Source organism: Chanodichthys erythropterus, chromosome 12 (genome assembly GCF_024489055.1).
Source record: "Chanodichthys erythropterus isolate Z2021 chromosome 12, ASM2448905v1, whole genome shotgun sequence".
NCBI lineage: Eukaryota > Metazoa > Chordata > Actinopteri > Cypriniformes > Xenocyprididae > Chanodichthys > Chanodichthys erythropterus.
Genome location: NC_090232.1, coordinates 36827258 through 36843322, shown reverse-complemented (window position 1 = coordinate 36843322; position 16065 = coordinate 36827258). Strand labels below are relative to the sequence as shown.

The window sequence follows — 16065 nt, the reverse complement described above, 5'->3', positions numbered from 1 at the left end:
TATAAACTCAGTATGTCTCATTTAGCTGGTAACATTTAAATTGGCCACCGTGTGAAATGACTCCTTGTCAAATGAACTTGAACAAACAAATGACTATAGGCCTATAACATTGTCTCGCGTCATTTTTGGCTACTTTTTACACTTTTTTGCAGTGCTGAATTGTGCAGCTGCCGACTTAAAATCAAAACTTCCCAGTGTCTCTCCACAACTTACAATGCGCATAAGCCGCGTAACCTTGTTCTCCGCAAGGCGACTTCGCTGCTTCCGATTCTGCAGCGAGAACCCCCTCTCTGCAGGAATAATCGAGATAGGGATTACACAGGCTATCTTGGCGAGCTTGGTCCACTCTGGATACATTTCGTTGAAATCACATATGAGGACTTCGCAGGCTGTGGAGAAATGCAATCCTCCATAGCCACGGAGCGCTGTCATGACAGCGAGGGCATCACGTCGCAGGCTTACGGTATCGATAAGAGGAGCGGTGTCCGCAGACTCAAGGCTTGTAAAATGGCAAATAATCCTTCTGATCGCTGGTGGTTCTGCATATTCTTGGAGAGCTATATGATAATATAATAGGTGAGAACGATTTATTTGAAATGCAACATGCATGTTGTTTAAAAACTTTCAAACGGTCGATTCAGATTGTGTTAGGGGGCGGGGCCGGGATTATTAGGCAGTTTTAATCTGACAATTTGACCGGAGAGATTTAATTTTGTCGGACATTTAATTTTTTTCCCGGCCAATGTCCGGTAATTACCGGACAACGGAAACCCTGGGCCAAGTATGTCTGTAGACCTGAACCCTATTGGGGCATCCTCAAGCGGGAGGTGGAGAAGCGCCATGTGCCAGCAGCTCCGTGATGTCATTATGGAGAAGTGGAAGAAGATCCCAGCAACAACCTGTGCAGCTCTGGTGAATTCCATGCCCACAAGGATTAAGGCAGTGCTAAATAACAATGTTGCTTATACAAAATATTGACACTTTGGACACAGTTTTGACATGTTCAGGGTGTACTCACTTTTGTTGCCAGTTATTTTCAGAGGACAGTAAATCTATACTGCTATACAAGCTGCACATTGTCTACTCTAAAGTATATCCGATTTTCATTTCTATAGTATTGTCCCTTGAGAACATATATGGTTGCTGAAATGTGAGGGGTGTAGTCACTTTTGTGAGATACTGTATATATTCGTGCTGTCAAATCAATTAATTGCATCTAACATAAAATTTTGTAGTTATATAATATATGTTACACACACACACACACACACACACAACAATAATATATGCTATATATACACAGTGGCATGCGAAAGTTTGGCAACCCCTTGCAGAATCTGTGAAAATTTTATCAAAATAAGAGATATCATACAAAATGCATGTTTTTTTTTTTTTTTTATTTAGTACTGTCCTGAGTAAGATATTTTACAAAAAATATGTTTATATATAGTCCACAAAAAAATTGCTGAATTTATTCAAATGACCCCGTTCAAAAGTTTGGGAACCCTTGATTCTCAATACTGTGTGTGGTTACCTGGATGATCTACTGTTTTTTTGTTTTGTGATGGTTGTTCATGAGTCCCTTGTTTGTCCTGAGCAGTTAAACTGAGCTCTGTTCTTCAGAAAAATCCTCCATGTCCTGCAGATTCTTCAGTTTTCCAGCATCTTTTGCATATTTGAACCCTTTCCAGCAGTGACTGTAGGATTTTGAGATCTGTCTTTTCACACTGAGGACAATTGAGGGACATTCACTGTTCAAACATTCACTGATGCTCCAGGAAGAAATACGATGCATAAAGAGCCGAGGGGTGAAAACCTTTTGAATTTGAAGATCAAGGTAAATTACTTAATTTGTCTTCTGGCAACATTTAAGTGTCTTTTGTTGCTTCTTAAGGGCAGTACTAAATTAAAAAAAAAAAAAAAAAAAAAAAAAAATATATATATATATATATTACACACACACACACACACACACACACACACACACACACACACACACACACACACACACACACACACACACAAACACACACATATATATATATATTTTTAATGGCTTTTTATTTTAGGTGTCTCAGTCTATCTGTTGACTGGTCAATGACAAATATACCTATTGATGTGAATATTGCAGATATCTTCCTAAAATTTCTTTTTTTTCCCCCCAGTAATATATTAAGAATGAAACAGAGAATATATTTACACTTTGCATTTATATTTAATTTTATTGACTGTGTATATATATATATATATATATATATATATATATATGTATATACATGTGTGTATATATATATATATATATATATATATATATATATATATATATATATATATATATATATATATTATTATTATTTTTTTTTTTTTACAAAATAAGAAAAAATTGGACATCTTTATCCTGTTCAAAAGTTTTCACCCCCGGCTTTTAATGCATCGTGTTTCCTTCTGGAGCATCAGTGAATGTTTGAACCTTTTTTAATAGTTGTGTTTGAGTCCCTCAGTATGAAAACACATCTCAAAATCCTACAGTCACTGCTGGAAAGGGTTCAAATACGCAAAAGATTCTGGAAAACTGAAGAATCTGCAGGACCTGGAGGATTTTTCTGAAGAACAGAGCTCAGTTTAACTGCTCAGGACTAACAAGGGACTCATGAACAACCATCACAGAACATAAACAGTCGTAGATCATTCAGGTAACCACACACAGTATTGAGAATCAGTGGTTCCCAAACTTTTGAACGGGGTCATCTGAATAAATTCAGCTATTTTTTTTTTGTCTTGTGGACTATATATAAACATATTTTTTTGTAAAATATCTTACTCAGGACAGTACTAAATAAAAAAACAACATGCATTTTGTATGATCTCTCTTATTTTGATAAAATTATTCACATTTTCACAGATTCTGCAAGGGGTTCCCAAACTTTTGCATGCCACTGTGTATATATATAAAGATGAATTTTGTTTTTAGTAATTTCAATTGATTAACAGCTCTATAGTGACTTATTATTCTAATTGTTATTATTGATTAAAAAATAATTTCTCAGGCAGTAAATGTGGATCTTTCAGATGAATTTGAGGAGTGCTAGTCTGGTCTTGGACTTGACTCGGTCTCGACTTGCCTTGGTCTTGGTCTTGTCGTCTTGGTCTCAACCCCCCAAAGTCTAAAATGATTAGATTTTTAATGGCTTTTTATTTTAGGTGTCTCAGTCTATCTGTTGACTGGTCAATGACAAATATACCTATTGATGTGAATATTGCATATATCTTCCTAAAATTTCCTTTTTCCCCCCAGTAATATATTAAGAATGAAACTGAGAATATATTTACACTTTGCATTTATATTTAATTTTATTAACTGTGTATAAAAAAATATTTTCCTGCAATAAATATAATGGTAATATAAACTAGCACACAATATTGAAGTAGTTGTACTGTGTGTAGATTCATATTTCTTTTTTCCTGATCTCATTCACTTAACATGCAACAGCCTTTTTGTGGTTGTGGAACATGCAGTTGTTTCTCCCCTTTGAGAAGCTCTATCTTTTGCTGTCCCCTGTTGATAGTACCCTTGTAATACAGGATGTGAGTAATGCATATTGTTTGCAGATGTATTGATTTCCATTTGGCTTTTAAAGCAATGCACATTTTATTGTCATGCTGAACATACCATTTACACACAAATACACAATCATGCTCAGTTTATGCTAAGAGATTTCATTCTAATTTCTTGCTTAGCTCCAATCCTGCATGTCTCCAATGTCTCAGTGTTTAAATTACAGAGAAAAAAACCGACACATTTCAGACACATGCTATCGTTGCTAAGCAAACAGAAGCTAATAATATCCTCAGTAAGCATTTATTGCTAAAAAGCTATGGAAAAGCACAGCACGTCATGAATGGAATCCATCAAAATACAAAGGTAGATGACAGGCTAGTAATTAGCCCATAGTGTGGTTGTCACTTTTTGAAATGTCTGAATTAAAAAGACTGTAGAGAGAATGTGTGTGTATGTGTATGTGTGTGTGTGCGTGGAAGGGTTAGATGGAGAACACTTCCTTTAATTGAGCAGTACTGAAGATGACAGTGTTTCATATGCAGCAGGTGTTTAGGAATTACTGGTCTCATTAAAAAGGCTATTCGAGGACACCAGAACGCACACAGCCATGTTTCCTTGCAGATAACAAGATAGAACATTGTTATCTGTAAGAGAACGGATGAGGTTAAGGGAACTGATGAAGGTCTGATGAAATACCTGTTACTGTAGATCATGTATGTTATGACATGCTGTGCTCATAGTGGACTTTGGTTGAAGTACTACTGAATAGATAGATAGATAGATAGATAGATAGATAGATAGATAGATAGATAGATAGATAGATAGATAGATAGATAGATAGATAGATAGATAGATAGATAGATAGATAGATAGATAGATAGATAGATAGATAGATAGATAGATAGAGTGCGTATTTATATTGCAAACACAAGATGGCGCTAATGTCCTACTGTTGTCTAACTGTAATGATGTCCTCCAAGTTTTTGCTCTTTGTTTCAAGGTTCAAACTGTAAGGTTGCTTCTCAATCTCTGCACTGCGCATATTTGATCAGCTGTTTAACATTGTCAAACAACAAACCTGTTGAGGAAGACAACAGGCCACAGATTAGACAAGTTTGAAACATTATTTTCTATTCAGCGGCACACATAGCAAATGTTAAGCCTATAGTTTCTGAACAACGTTAATAAGTAATTGATTTAGCCTACATCTCCTTTTGACTTCAATTCAGGAGAATCTTTCCTTTAATATGCACGTCCAGGTCGGGAAAGGAAGCTTGGAATGCACCGCAGTGTCTAGGTTAAATTTGGTGAATGGTTTGTCCAGAGTGAGCTACTGTGCATTTGAGGTAAGCAGCACTTTTTTATTTTATTTTTTATTTTAATCAGCATGTGTGTTTTCCCTGAGAAACGAACCGTTGCGTTTGCTGTAGCGCCATGCTGTACCAGTTGAGCTAAAAAGTTTCTAGTAGGCACTCTGTTGATTGTAATGCTATTCTTTGTAGGCTAAAACTGCTATCCAAAACATTTCAGCTGAGCTGAACATATTTATATTGACGTTTATAGGCCTAGTGTGTAAAACATACACTGTCAACTTAATACAAAGTAAATAAAATAATATTTAAATAAGATAATACTGTCCAGATAATATTTTTAACAATCTGCTTTTGGCTATGGCAATACTATAAAAGGCAATATTTAATTTTGTCATCACAATAGCCTAACACATTCAATACTTTCCTTACGAAGTATACATAGGTATTTATGCAAGAATAATTATATTTTAGCAATTTGGGAGTCTTTGTATGAAAAACCTCTTGCCATATGGCGACTGAATGTGATAAACACATAAAATGTAGCCTACGCTGTGTGGCGTACCTTCATTTTCAGCCTGACGATAAAACAATCCGCAGTTAATGCTTTTTATCTTCAATACACAGCTTTAAAAAAGCTGAATCACAGTCACCTCAAACCCCGACTCCAGGCAGGACAAGTAGGGCATGTATTCTGCTCGCTGCGGTGAGCGTCACACACGCCCCTTTTTTATTATTTCCCTGCGCTACGCGACGCGTGTTCGCGCTCGTCTTCTGCTGCAGAGAGTGGCGCTCGTGACGTCATCCTGCTGGAGCGGCTGCTGCTGGGCACGGGCGGAAAATGGGCACAGATCTGCGAGGTGAGAGGCACACTTTCTGACACATGTAACATGTTTTGGATGGTGACAATGGGAACGGTGTGTTTCTAGGCAGAGGTATTGCTGATATTAGCAAGCGGCGGTCATGTAAGGGGCTCGAGGAGACGGATTTGTACCGCGACTCGCCTACGTTATTGGAGAAAAATGGTGAAAATCTGTTGAACCGCGGTTGCGCCGTCGGGCACGAATTTGCAGCGAGGTAACATACCTCCAAATATATGCCCATGGTCGTTATGCTTGAATTGCGTTATTATTATTATTAGTCTCATAAAATGTGGCATCTCCAGGTTAATTTGAAAAGAGATAGAGCCGCATGCGGTATCATTTCTCACATCCACTTACCCAAGAGAACGAGAACATGAGCTCCATTTCTGATTATTTAGTACCTCCACCCTTATCTTACATGACATGTTTGCCCACGACCGCATCAGCTGTCAATGACACGGAGCGCAATCCTGATCATTTAGGGAGAGATCCCCTGTGAAATGATAGGTTGTATCTTAAAACCTAGTGAGCTGCCTAACTAGGCAGCATTTTCTGCTGCCTACGTAAACATGGCCATAATGTCGCCGGCCTTTTCCTTGTCTGGATGATAGTGTGGACAGTTAATAGTAGGCTAATGGAGTTTAATTAGTTTATCGACACTTTTTTTTGCAGTTTTACTTCCAGTTCGTTTTGTTGAGTAAAAAGTTGAGTAATTATGCAAACAATTAAGACACTTTACCTGTGAACACTGTTACTTCCTTTTGAATGGTGTATGAGGCATAATGCAGTTATGCAAATGGTCGGTATTTATTGAAAATAAAGAACTGATAACTAAATAGAATACTAGTGTTGGTCAAAACAATTATCTTTACTTACAAACTGCAGTGTAATTGTACTTATTTCATCCAATTTGCATTTAATTACTGATACAGTTGAGCTCGAGTTTATATACCCCTTGCAGAATCTTTGAAAATGTGAATAATTTAAAAGAAAAAAAAGAGAGATCATACAAAATGCATGTTATTTTTTATATAGTACTGTCCTGAGTAAGATATTTTACATGAAAGATGTTTGCATATAATCCACAAGACAAAAAAAATAAAATAATGACCCAGTTTAAAAGTTTGCATACCCCTGATTCTTAATACTGTGTGGTTTCCTGAATGATCTACGACTGCTTTTTTTTGTTTGTTTTGTGATGGCTGTTCATGAGTCTCAGTTTTCAAGCATTTTTTGTATATTTGAACCCTTTCCAGCAGTGACTGAATGATTTTGAGATCCATCTGAGGACAACTGAGGGACTCAAACACAACTATTAAAAAAGGTTCAAATATTCACTGATGCTCCATAAGGAAACATGATGCATTAAGTGAAAACTTTTTCTTATTTTGTTTAAATATAAGATTTGTTTTATGTAGTACTTCCTTTCGGAAGCAAAAGAAGATAGATATTCAAAATCGATATACCTCGTTATTCAAATTCAAAAAGTTTTCACCCCCCGGCTTTTAATGCATCGTGTTTCCTTCTGGAGCATCAGTGAATGTTTGAACCTTTTTTAATAGTTGTGTTTGAATCCCTCAATTCTCCTCAGTGTGAAAAGACGGATCTTAAAATCATTCAGTCACTGCTGGAAAGGGTTCAAATATGCAAACATGCTTGAGAACTGAAGAATCTGCAGGACATGGAGTATTTTTCAGGGCTGCCTCTTTTTTTAGCTCTGCAGATGTTAATACGAGTTAATGAGAAATGACAGTGAGACATAGTATTGTTTGCTGCTTCTGACATTGGTGGTCCCCTGTGTCTGATCTGCTATTGAACTCAAACATACCCACTACTGGTTTGTTTACCTCCTGTATGGAGTCACGTTTTCTCAGATTTCACGTGTTCTGTCAGGGAAATGCGTAACAAGTTGCTTTCTAAAATTAACAAAACGAATCTAAAAATATTTGCATTATAAGACCTTGTAAGGATATTGAATTCTGTAATTATTGTTTGAAGGAAGTAGAGTTTTGACAGGGTTTATGGGATCAGTTATTGTTGTCCTCCTGTGTAAAAATGGGTTTAGTCCTGAAACATACAATAAAGACACATTTTAATATCATATACTATTACATTTTTGGCTATACATTGCATTTACTGATTTGACACAGGATCCAAAGTAACTTTGAGCCCTTTCAAATTACACATTTATCAGTAGGCCCTATAATTTTTAAAACCATTTCTGTAGTGCAGTGATTGACAGGTGAGTATGCCATCGTTCATTTTGTCTAGAATGCATTAACTTTTACACTACAGATGACATGTAGTCACAAACATTTCAGTGATCATTCGGTGTTTCAGATCACACAACTTTTTGGACCCTGACACTGTATTTAGTGCGCACCACATCGATCAGATCATTGTAAATGAATGTTGGTAAACAGGGTCATAAAAGTATCTTATTTCTGCCCCTTTAGGTAGCTGATTAGGAAGCCTGACAGATTCAATTAAATCAGTTCAGTTGGGGGGAAAATAATGGAATATTGTTTTAGCAGAGCTGCACAAAGTGTAATTCCAGAGAGTTCCCAGTTGGCTCTTGGCTGTGTTTTGTGTTTCACAAATGTGCATAATGGTTCAAATTGACCAAATCTGTCCTGTAAAAATGTTTTCACTGAGGTTTTTTGAATATTATTGGAGTGTGTTTTGACATTTAAAAACAATTATGATTAATTCAATGTATTACTTGCCATTGTCTAACATTATTTGCTAAATTTACTTGCACTTTCTGAGTAAAAATAGTTTTTAAAGTAAATCATACACTGTTTATACAGTGTGCTTCAGAGAGCAGTGTAAACGTGTTCAAAGTGCACAGAGGATTGACCACAGGCTACTGATGGTGATTAAACTCAAATATCTAAATGGAAAACACACAGAGGCGAGATAATGCAGTAGTTATGTTTGTTAATTGCATCTGTTAACACAATAATAATGTGTAATTTTAGTGTGTGTCCTTCCTAACAACTGAACCACAGCACACAGTGCACTCAGTGGATGTGGATGTTTGCTAACCTGTATGGAAAATAACATAATTGTGAAATCGATTGGCCTGCATCAGCTAGTGATACAGAAATGCAAGTGTGAGGGGGCCTTTAGTGTTTTATTGGGATGTCTTCCCAGACTAGTGGCATGTGATGAGCTGTGGGTAATGAGGGATAATTGGCTCAGTGAAATCCCATGGATCAATAGTAGCCAGACAAGTCTTTCGCCAGTGGGGCTTCAACATTTTTTGGAATCGGCCATCCTGAGCAGCCTTGGCCTTCACTGTCTTCAGTTCAGCAGATTTTTTGCATGCTTCATACAAGCAGTAGCATTGTCCTTGTGATTCTGCTACTATGCCAGCTGGCTCTTCTGGTTTTGCTCCTTCATGTTATAGCCTATTCCTACAAGGACCTCAAGTTTATATTACCTTCTTTCCTATACTTGAAATGGCATTGACAACCCGTTTTACTCTAGTCTGTTTCAAGTGGTTTAATGGAAGTCAGATGTGCTCAGTAGATCATTTGTGTTTCAAGAAGCTTGGACCATCCTAATGAGAGATACTGGAGTTTTCTGTAAATGTCTGTAGCTATAACACAAAGATGGCTGCTGTGATTAAACCAAGACTGATAAAATAAAAAAAAATGGTGGTTTTGCAATATCAATACATAGAGGTATTCGCACTGAAATAAATTATGAAAATTAAAAACCGCTTGTAATCGACTGACCCTTCTGTAATGCATTTCTGGGCGCTTGATTTTATTAATTGAGAATTGATTGAATTGATTTGAAAATTAAGACAGATTGGCACTATTGGGAAAATGATTTCAGAGGCATAACAAATTTATTTTTATGTAATGAAATGTGCACAATAAGATCATAAATATGTATTATGAATTATGCCTTATGTAAATTGAGTTTTCAGGTACACACTTTGTGCTTAAATTTGCATATTGAGCTCTTTTCTTTTTTATTTCTTATTTAAACTATAAGATTGGGTGGGGCAGTAATTCTGTAGCTTTTTTTTTTTTTTTTCCAATGCAAAAAAATAAGTCCTTAAAGATTCACTATGTAACTTTTAGTAGCCCTCTAGTGGTTAAAAAACAAGAACATTGTTTTGGATGTGCTTCGGCTCTGCATGACTATGTGGATTAATATGGTTCTTTCTCATAACTTAAAAAAGAGAGATTATTTTACTGCTCATGAAACATTCACTACTTGGCTTGACAGATATAACCAGTTTAGATAGAAAGAATCTCAAGCTGACTAGCTAAAGACGTTACTGTTTCTATACCCATTACACGGTACTTCCTTGCAAATAAATTCCAGCACAGTGCTACAACAACCCATAATGGAATGACCCTTCACAACAGAGAATGCTTTAAAAAGAACCCTGTTAGAAGGTTACATATGGTAATTTATCTGTTCAATAAAATACCTTACTCACTCGTTGAGTAATGAAAAATCACCGAAAGCCAGTGTTGATTCTCCTTTTAACACGAGCTCTGTCGTGTTCTCTTTTTGCCAGCAGACTCTCCTCTGTTCGGTGTCTTTTTAAAATGGGTGATTCCTCAGAAGTTCAAGATTTAGCTGCTCCATGTCAACCTTTCTCACTCATTGTGACAACTAACCTATGCCACTCCAACACCATACACACGTCAATTTACGGGAATGATGAGACACACATGGGCGAGTGACGCATGTATGCAATTTCTTGCGAAAACCACCCAACAGTAACTATAAGCACTTATAATAAGCTTACCATGGTGAATCAGGGTAAGACAAAAACATGTTTTAGAAGAAGGCTTAATGATGTATTGACTCATTGACTTAAAAAAAAAATTATAGTGTACCTTGATTAAAAAAAGAAAAGAAAAGTATGTTTATTGAATGTTAATATTCTATTGGAATTGTGTTGCAGTGTAGCTTGGTGCTTTTCTCTTTATATCAAATAGAGTCAGAGTTATTTGCCTGTTGTCATTCTTTTTTTTGCTGAAAGTAGATTTATGATCCAAATTACAATGGACTGTAAAGGGTGAGCTATGTTGGCTACTACTTTTAAGTCACAGGGGCATTGTGTGATCATGCTAGCGTTTGTGGCTTTACTCTCTGTGGAGAAACCAGCAGTTCCAGAGATGAGAATGAGTGCTATGAGCTGTCGATGTAGCAGTTTAAGAGAGGTCACTTCATAAATAAAAATGTGAAATGCATTATACATTTAGGTAACAAGGATCAGACAAAATGTTATTCTGGGCCTAATAATATGAATAATATAGGCTTACAAATAATATGACTGTTCAGTTTATTTTCCTAGACATAAAAAGTAAATAATAAAAAAATGTCATTGTGTTGGCTCAATGGATGAAATGACAGCATTCAGCTTGTACAAAGCCTCTTTCTATTCCATGAATAGAATTCAAAGATGTCATCCTGAAAATTATGTAATACACTGATGTGGCATAAAAATACAGAGAACATTGCTCACCATGACCTGATATAATAACGCCTAATGACGTGGACACATGTGATTTGCATATGTATGAACCTTTCAGTAAAATGCTAAAACCGTGTCTCAACCAGTCACGATGTAACAATCATTTTTTTTTCCATCCACAAATTGAAAGTTATGAACGACGTAACAAAATCGCAGAACACTAAAAATAAGGCCTCGCTATTATTTGTGTGCTTTCTCACAACATGTAATTTCACAATGTCCCTGATACTTTTTAGATACAATCCCTTTTATGGTTTTTCTTCAATCACTTCCAGTCCATGTGCCTTGTTTATTAAACATGAGCAAGAGGTCCAATGAGATTTGGTGTGGCTTTTCATTTGTTGGAAGGCAAAGCAGAAACATGAACAAACTATGCATATTTCTGCCTTGAAAATCAGTGATGAACTGATATCAAGTATGATAGTGATAATGTTAACCAATAAATAGCTGATATTAAGGTCTATACTTTTTTTAATCTATACTATATTTTGTCAAAATAAATTACAATTAAAAAATAAACACATCTGTCATTTTAAATGCTACAAGTGAATTAAATAAAGAATATATTTGACAGTGTTGTTAAATCATTAGCATTTTTAAATGTTACCTTTAAGGGTGTGTTCACACTTGGCAGGTTTGCTTTGATTAAAACGAACTGTGTGATTGCTCTGTTAGTGCGGTTCATTTAAATAAGCCCAGCACACAGCATGGTTTTGGATGTTCGGTAAGTTACTTCACAAAATATATGTCATTAAAACATTTTTTTCTCTTTCCTTTATTTGTATCTTTAGGTTTGGTGTTAAAAATGACAATGTGAACACTAAGCGAACCAGGACTAAATGTTTCATTTTCTTTTCTGGTCTGGACCAAAAGAACCAAGAGAACCAAACTACAAGTGTGAACACACCCTAAGTGAGCATTAGATGACAGTAAAGGCAATCTAAATCACAACATATATAATTAAACGTATATAATCAATACAAAAATTCAGCCAATAACCAAAAAAGTAACAATATATCCCTATTGCAAATATATATGTCACAATATTCTCATTCTTTCAGTGATTGGAACATATTCTCTGCATACGCCCATCTCTATGAAAACGAATCCAGTGTCATTTACTCTCTTCTCAGTCCATTCCAGCATTCGTCCTGCGTTCTTTGACTTATCCACCCCATCCTTCTTTCCTTGTTACCTCTCTCTGAGGATTCATCATTACTGGCTGGCTTGTTTGTATCCATTTATTACTGTGCTTCTCATTCTGAGCTTGTATCCCTGGCAACAATGGACCTCCATCTTGAAAGCAGCAGTTTCTCTGCAAGATTCAAACGGCTCTCTGTCATCAAGGTCAGAGCTGATTGCAAGAATGTTGATCGTGATGTAGCCGCTCTTTCTAACCTCTGATAGCACTGGGCTATATCTCAGGCTTAAATGGCTGTTGTTAAAAGAGCCCTTTAATGGTTTTAGTTATGTTTTTGCTGCTAATGCATGTTAAGAAGGCCTTAATCAGAAGTCTTTTGTTATCCCATTACAGATCTGAGATGAGAGAGTCTTCAAGCCCCCTTAGTAATGAAAAGGTTTTCTCTGTCTCCTCAGCTAAAAGAGGAAGGAGGTTATAGAGAGAGACAAACCCAGACAGAGATCATTTGTGGCACAATAGAAACAGACCAAGAACGATACCAAGTGCCTATAATGATGTGCACTCCTGACAGAATGACATATGAAGACATCCATATAATGAATATGATTGCACAGGTTGAGGATTCGCGTGTATTTCTGCACTTTAAAATGTGTGTCACAATAGATGACATAATGATGATGCCCTTAAATCAGCAAGCATCCTCAGGGCAATAGCCCATGTTTTGTACCCTGTGGGATAGAAACGCCACTAAGGTAACCAAACGTGATTTGGTGAGCCAAGGACTGCAGATGCGGTCTAGATTTTGACATGATTCTTTAAGCATGTTGTCAGATTTGTTTTCCTTCTTTCACTTTTTCTGCAATGAGATATAGTCCAGTCAACCCAGCTCAATGTCACTCCTTCTGAAATCACACTCCATTTATTACCTCAGACTAAATTCCTGGAGTGTGGTCACTTAAATAGTTGTAAACCAGGCCAAGGTGGATTACTGGTCTTATGGTTTAATCAGGTAACTGACTAGTCTAAAATCATCATAACAGACCATCCTGAACAACAGAAATCAGATTCGTGGTTTAAAATCACTTGTTAGTAGGGTGTTGTCTGATGTAAATTCATCATTAAATGAACTTTTTGATTTGGAGCTTCTGATCTCTATATATAGTCCATCTGCTCATCCATTCCTGTGATGACAAAGGTGAATTTTCAGCATCATTACTTTCACATGATCCTTCAGAAATCATTCTAATATTCTGATTTCAAGAAAATATTCTGTATTCAAGAAACATTTATTATTAATATCAATGTTGAAAACAGCAATTATAATATTATATTATATTGTTTTGTAACAATGCTAAAGTCTTAAGTGACACTTAAAGGGTTAGTTCACCCAAAAATGAAATTTCTGTCATTAATTACTCACCCTTGTGTCGTTCCACATCCATAAGGCCTTTGTTTATCTTCAGAACACAGTATTTTTGTTTTGTTTTTGTGCACAAAAAGTATTCTTGTTGCTTCATAAAATTAAGGTTGAACCACTGCAGTTACATGGACTATTTTACCAATGTCTTTAGTACCTCTCTGGACCTTGAAAGTTGTGGTTAAATTGCTGGCTATGGAGGAGTCATATACCTCTCGGATTTCATCAAAAAATTCTTTATTTGTGTTCCGAAGATGAACGACATGAGTAATAAATTACAGAATTTTCATTTTTGGGTGAACTAACCCTTTAATGCATCCTTACAGATTTTAAGTATTCATTTCTTAAAAAAATAAAAAATAAAAAATAATGGTAGTGTATGTTTTATATATCATATATTTTGTTTTTAAAAAATTTTTATAAGACTTTTTTTGTTTTGTTTTGTTTGATATTGGAAAAACTGACATTGCTATATTTTGTTTTTCTGCAATATATATTGCGATATGAAAAAAAAATCAGATGACTTGAATAGCTCTATTTGGAAAGAATTAATCATTCTAGGATGATTGGGGTGATTTTGTAGGTGAGTGAATGCACATAGAAAATAATGAGCAAATTACAATCATAGATAAATATAATAGAACAAATATACAAATGAAATAAACAGTGCTTTATATCAGTATTCAGGTACAGAAATTGATTGATCAATTTTAAAATATCACTGCATTCTCACTGTATAAATTAAACAAAATTATTCTGTGTTAAAACTACAAAAGTGATTTTTCTCTGTCTTTTGTTGTTTGATTAACATTCATGACACAGAAACCAGCAGGAGCTTCTGTCACTTTAAGACTGCGCGGCGCGGATCCAAAATACTGTTACACATCCGGTTTTCTTTCTCAATTGTTTCATTCACCCTAAGCCATAATCAATTGTGTTTATGGTGATAGGCGATCTTTTATGTGCATTTATACATGTTTTTGCATGTATGTGTCCGTTCAGGCACAAATAGACGCGGAAGAGAACGGCATTCGGTGTTCACGTGCGTCTGCGCGGCTCTGGATGTGCGCGCGTGTGTTCAGAAGAGTTCTTTCTCGCCATCTTGCGCTCAAATGGTTTAAAATCATTTAAATGTTTAAACTGACAGGACCTAAATGCCTAGTATGCGTTCAAATGATAAACTTTAATTCCATGATGGTCAAACTTTGCAATTAAACAGAGAATCACTTGCATTTTGAACCGTGGTGTATGGTCCATACGGAATAAGGATCCCTATAGTAGACATCACATTGTGTAGCCCTACAAATGACTGTTACATATGTGTGACATGGTTAATGTTATTAAATGAAATAAATGAAGTACTCATGCACACAGAAAGCCACCTCTCAGACAGCGTGTGATCCCGAATTCAAGTCTCTTTCACAGCATTTGACCAGATACATGCAAAATGATGTCAAAATGCCCATCTTGCTGAGTATTCACATAAACACAGTCAGTTATGTCTTAAGTGGACTAAACGGTTGAGAAAGAAAGCAAACGTTAAAGTGACAGCAGCCTAATAAACCAGCTTCCGTCTGTGTGCTTAATGTTAATCAATCGTCAATAGACAAAGAAAATCACTCACTGCTCTTGGCTGAATCAGTATATATTTATTTCATACAGTGAAGACCAACCAGAGTTTTATTTTTAATAAACCTAATGTAGGCCTACCTGAAACGCTAACATTTATTTTGCACACTTGAAGCATTCTCGTATTGCAAATCGAATATCGCATTATTTAACAAGTTATTGCATTTTTCTTTAATATTGTGCAGCCCTAGTTCCAGGCTTAGAACACAAATGAGAAATAAACTTTTAGAGTCAAGACTGCTGGACAATTTAGTGGTGGCTAAACCACTTGTACTCCATGATATTGCTTGCTAAATGCACTGCTCATGACCTGCCATGGCAGATTATTTGATTCAGTATCTTGGATTAATTTTGGGGAATTGTGCACGTCTAATCCCTAGTTGAATGAATATATAACTCTCTCTTTTACTAGAGCCTTGGCTGAAATTCATTTCAGGATCATATGTGCAGAAAAAATACCCATCATTTCCATTTCATTCCCATTCTTATCTGCATTGTTTGCAATACCGTGGGAATGAAAAGGGTGGGAATTGGAAGAGTATAGAAGACTGGGGAACACTAATTGGGATCCATTACACATTTAGACATGTCTTATGTTGATGAAGTGTCTCTTTGGGAATAGTTAGATGAACTGTCA

At 36.0% G+C, this 16065-nt stretch overlaps 1 protein-coding gene across 3 annotated transcripts in view; it reads left to right on the top strand.

Annotated features, from left to right (window-relative positions):
* The first annotated feature begins 4702 nt into the window (after positions 1–4702).
* The window catches only part of fbxo41 (F-box protein 41), a 67309-nt gene continuing 55946 nt past the window's right edge, over positions 4703–16065 (top strand). For 2 of the 3 annotated variants that reach the window (XR_010896783.1, XM_067405062.1), the window contains exon 1: positions 5662–5729. The gene's annotated coding sequence lies outside the window, so the exon portion shown is untranslated. Of the gene's footprint in view, positions 4906–5661; positions 5730–16065 lie in introns of those variants that run through there. The other variant, XM_067405063.1, reaches the window with a different exon arrangement.